We start from the raw sequence: 5732 nt of genomic DNA, 5'->3' as shown, positions 1-5732 counted from the left end.
CAACGTAATCTATTTTTCTGGTCTCTAGTGTACAGCCCCCTTTGAAAGGGGCTCTATTTCAGGCAATGTGGCTTTAAGTAGGACTTACATAAATTGATGCCACTGCATCTAATTCATCATTCAGGAACTCAAACTTTGTAATTATGCGGCCAACCATTTCCAATCATGAGTCAGTTGTGAATCTAAATAGAATGGTTCACCCACTGCAATTACATAAGTTCCTCTTATTGGAAGGTTGTAATTACTTTGGCAGTCCTCATCACCGGCTCTGTTTCAACTTTTAGAGAATACTTCTCTTTGAGATGTGACACCGTACCTCCAGGCTCTGCAGTCTGCTTGCTAACTGCATCACAGACAGGGTGGGCACCTCAGGACTGGCAGCATGATGGGCTTTCTCATTAAGGCCGGTGGGATGAGGCTCCCACTGGCGCCCCCATCATGGTACTTGGAATATAGACATTATTCAGCCACTGTTCTTTAAGAAGTGCATTCTCAATGGGTCAAACTTGAGTGTGGTATATTTTGGAACTGCATACTATTTGGGCATGAGCAGTATAGTTGTTGTGGATTACAGGTTCATGTTTGTTTGTTTTTAAATCAGTTATCAGAATTTCAAAAGTAATATATGCTCCTAGAAAAAATTCAAACACTGCAGAAGACTCTAAAGTCAAGTTAAAAATGTTTCCATCTCTCCTCTAACACTACCCATGATGTAATCCTCATTAACAATTTGGGATGTTTTCTTCCATACTCTTTTCTTTGCTTATACAAACATATGCATGCATGCGAGTGTATTCTTTTTATGTTTACTGCATCATAATAAACATGGTAATCATTAATTTGCTTTTTTCACTTGACCACATCATAAGCATCTCCTATGGACTGAATGTTTGTGTTCCCCAACCCCTGAAATCATATGTTGAAGCCCTAATCCCCAATGTGATGGTATTAGGAGATGGGACCCATGGGAGGTAATTAAGTTTAGATGAGGTCATGAGGGTGGAGCCCCTAATGGGATTAGTGCCCTTATAAGGAGAGGAAGGGACAAGAGCTCCCTCTCTCTCCACCAGGTGACAACACAGCAAGCAAGCAGCCATCTGGAAGCCAGGAAGAGAGCTCTCATCAGAACCTGACCCTGCTGGCACCTGACCTCAGATCTCCAACCTCCAAAACTGTGAGAAATGTTGTCTCAACCACCCAGGCTTTGGTATTCTGTTATAGTAGCCTGAACTGATGTAAGACAATAATATCCTTTGAATATGATATATTTTGTCAATCTTATTCTTAACAGTTACATAGTAGCTCACGGCATGGAGGTTCCTCGGTGCACTGAGTCATCCAGGTTTTGAAGGATATGCTGGCAGTTTGCCATTCCAAACAAAGTTGCAACCATCACCTCTTTGCTTATATTTCTGCACATGGACTCTTATTTTTAACAGATAATGTCCAGGAGTGGTAATGCTGGCTCAAAGATTTCTTACCTTAACATTTACTTTACCTTAACAGGGCATATCTTACCTTAACAAACATTTCCATGTTCATTTTGAACCTTTTTTCTCTTTTGGCAAGTATCAGGGACTTGATATGGGAAAATATAATTGAAGACACTTGTGGGAATAAAATCTTTCTTGGCCCAAGCTAATTGATAAATATTTCCAAACAGCATACTAATGTTTTAGAAAATACAAAGCTATGTAAGACATGATTGCACCTCACACACCTCAAGATTTCCTTATCTAATAGTAATTTAACTGCTAAACTACAAGAACTCTTACTGGGAGTTTTAGAGAAATAAAGAAAAGTGATGGATTGGTGTGTACTGATAATGATGGTGAAGGTGGTGATAATATTAACAGCCAGGACTGACCATCTGGCATGCATGGCTACGGTCACTTGGTTGTTTATGGCTGGTGTTCACTCTGACTGATCAGTGCCTGTGCTAATCTGGTTGTTAAATATTTTTAAGATCACCCTTGAAAATAGTACCTTCCATTTATTTTAATGGAGCACAATGATCTCATTTAAGGCTCACAACCTCAGATGGAAGGTACGGTTATCATCTTCATTTTATAGTTAAGGAGACTGAGGCTCAGAGATTGAGTAACTTGCCTAACTAAGTAATGGGGCAGCCCAGGGTAGGTGACCACATGCCATTGCTTGGTGCAGTGGAGGACGTGTTGGAGTAGTTAGAAAAGACTACAGTACAAAGTGAGCAAGGGAGAGGGAGGGCATCCTGGGCATGGTCTGGGAAAAGCCTCTGAGCTGGAAATGAGAAAGTTCTGTCCAGCTAGTCTTTTTCCATTGGAAGATGTAGGGGAACCACCCCAAATTTGCCACCCCAAAATGTGTCTCTTTGTCTTTATTATTTTTAAGAACAAAGGACTCAGGAAAAACTTTGACTTTCCCTCTAGCTGCCTAAAAGAATTTAATATAGAAGGCCTGTTTCAAGAAGGAGCTATCACCATAGATAACCATAGTACACTATGAACTAGGTGTGGTAGACCGGGAGGAACCCAGCAAGACCCATTTGATCAAAGTCCTCTCCATGTCCCATTGTCTCTGCAAGGCATGGCAAACATTGTTTACCAAACATTTGTTTTTCCATCTCCATGTGAATTACCTTCCTCGCCTTTGACACCCAAAACCACCACCACCAACATTCTCTTTTGTCTTTAGCTGAAGATGGTATTTAAAGTGGTGGCTTTGGCCATTTTGGTGAGTTACTCAGTTTTCCTGGGTTTCTCCCATGTATATATGTTATTAAACTTTGTTTGATTTTTCTCCTGTTATTCTGTCTCATGTCAATTTAATTCTTAGACCAGCCAAAAGAACCTAGAAGGGTAGAGGAAAATTTCTTCCTCTCCTAGAAGGACAAGTGTGGGGGTCTTTGGGATTTGGTCCAAACCTGCTTCCCTAAACTTGTTTCTCACCACTGTGCTTCGTGTTCTACATTCAGTCCAGCTGGACTGTAGAATTCACTACTCTACTACTCTACAAATACACTTTTATACTTGAATGTTGTTGGTCACACTGGTCCTCTTTCCAGATCTTTGTCTGCCCACATCTTAGTCACCCTTCAAAGCATATTCAAAATACAATATCCTTCGCAGAACTTGCTACCTTCCACAGAGCCAGAAATATGGTCTTCCTCTCCTAAAGCACTGATTATTTTTATCCTAAATTAGGGTTATCTGTGTGCACGTTTTAAGGCATGTATGCTGTTGTAAGTTCCTGTCTTATTCATTTTTGTTTCACTCATAGCACGGAGCCCCTAGCACATTCTGCATAATCATAGTAACAACCAATCTGAATATTTCAGAGTAAACAAAAATGAGTTTTGAGAGGAAATCTTGGACATAAAATGAAGGGATCAGGCCAAAAATCTTTGGATTTATGCAACAGTTACTGGAAGTCGTTGTTGATTTTTAAACAGGTTGATAACAAGGATTAATTTTATCATTCTGATAGTAGTACCAGGGTAAATTCAAAAAGAAAATTCTATTGCCTAGATGGAGTGGAGAAGAATCACTGTATTGGAAAGTATTTAAAATACATATAATTTAGAGACAGTAATGAGAAGGATTGGGCAGAGGGACAGCCTTCAAGGCAGGAGGCTGAGAGTCAGAGTTCTGTGCAAATTAATTTAGCCCAGGATCTTGGGAACCTCCCATCTATGGCCAGTTGGTCAGAAGCTCAGGTGACAGCCTGGACTTGTGATTGACGTCTGAAATGGGATTGGAGGGGGCAGTCTTGTAGGACTGGGCCCTTAACCTGTGAGATACGACGCTATCTCCAGGTAGATAATGTTAGAATTAAGTTAATTGCTTGGTGGTGTTGAAAAAAACACACACTGGAGTGGGTCAAAAGAGACTTCCCCTAATAAAATCCTTGCATGTTGTGCCTGTCTGGGCATCGGCTTCTTAGAGGCCCAAGCGCACCACTCCTTTATTGGGTTTCTCCTGTATGAGCAGACTCAACTCCTTTTACACTTCCTCATATTTACTCCTCATGCTTCAGTCATTCAACAAATATTTATTTAATCCTCATCATGCCAGGCAAAGTCTGAACAGGTTGGTTAGCTTGGTTCTTTCTCTGAATGCCTCCTGTCTTGCCTATATTGCTTCTAAAAGGTAGAGCTAAAAGTAAACCCAGTCCTGAAGTGCAGTTTGGACAAATCATACCAGAAAGTAGGCTCGTTTTCCTTGTTCAGGACATACGCCTTCCATTCAGGCAGGCTAATGCTGTGTTGGCTCACTGGGAGTGGCCTCTTACTGTGATTTCACTGTTGACTTGAAATCCCCAATTTTTTTCCCACTTACTACTGTGGATTCATGTCTTCTTATCCTGTATTTGAGCAATTGCTCTTTTGGAGAGTTAGAGCTTATATTTATCCATAGAACAGCTCATCCTGTTTGCCCAGCCTGTGGTTTTATCCTGATGGGGTCCCTCTGGGTCCTGCCTTGGATATAAACATATTTGCTCACACCCATGGGTTGATGAGCAGGTTCTGTACTTCTGCATCCCCGAGCATCCCTTAACAGTGAAGGCAGCTGGTAAGCTGAACAGGAAGCACAGCAGAGTTTATTTTTTTCTCCTAAATTTTAATTTTCTGTGAGAAACTGTGCTTTTTGGTGAAGGTACAGCACATGTAGCATAAGCAGATTCTGTGCATTCTACCAGTGACAATGGAAATGGTTAAAAGTCCTGATGGCAAAAAGTGTGGAGTGAGCTCTCTGTGAATTTTCATAAGGACAATGACTTTTTTTAGAGGGCTGTAGATGAAACACTGATGAAATGTGTTATTTCACAAGGTGACTGACTCCAACCATGTTTGTGTGTGTGGTTTTTTTTTTAATTCAAATAAGTTTAAATTAAATTTTTATCTGAATTAAAAATTCTTATCCATTACCAAAAAGGGAAAAATTCTCTTAAGTTCAGGGAAAACAAAATAAAGATCTCTGATGTACTAATTTATAGGTTCACTCTGTCTCTGCTCCTGGGCCTTCAGCACGGTATTAATAAACAGCAATCGACAAATCATCAGACAATTCCGTCTTATTATGTTGGGAGACTGGCTAGCAGAAAGGGCCCCGGGAACAGGTAATGTCAGGCAGCCACATGATCCTGGACAAACCTCCCTGGGCCTCAGTTTCTCCAGTGGTTCCCTTGTCTATATCATAGGGTTATGGTGAGAATCAAATAACATACTGGGCATGAAAGTACTTTACAAACTGCAACTTGCTGTTTGGATGTCAAGGATTATTATTTAGGAGCTCAAGGAACACCAGACTTATTCAGAGACCCTCCACACCCTCATATGTGATTGACACTTGAGTTTACAAAAGAGCATTTTAATGGGATGACATGTTCAGCTCAGGTAATACAGAAGCAGAAAATTCAAATTGAAAACAAAGACGAGATTGGTAATTAGAAAGACAAAATTATAAGAATGAGCAATCGAAGCTCTACGATAATCAGTTTATGACGTCAGGAATCTGAACGTTGGAAAGTCTCTTTGGTGACATTCATGGAGACAAACAGGAAGAGTTTAGTGGTAGGAACAATGGCCAGGCTTGATGTTTCTCTTCCTGATGCTCAAATAGACTCTGCTGTTTTCCCTTCTCCTTGAACTTGTTGGTTTATCCTCCCAAAGCTCACTAATTTAGCTTGCTAACTCACTACTCATCCCTGAAATACCTACACAAACTTTTAACAACCAAAGTGCTTGCAAA

The sequence above is a fragment of the Diceros bicornis genome, chromosome 20 (genome assembly GCF_020826845.1).
Source record: "Diceros bicornis minor isolate mBicDic1 chromosome 20, mDicBic1.mat.cur, whole genome shotgun sequence".
Lineage (NCBI taxonomy): Eukaryota > Metazoa > Chordata > Mammalia > Perissodactyla > Rhinocerotidae > Diceros > Diceros bicornis.
This window is presented reverse-complemented; position numbering follows the sequence as displayed.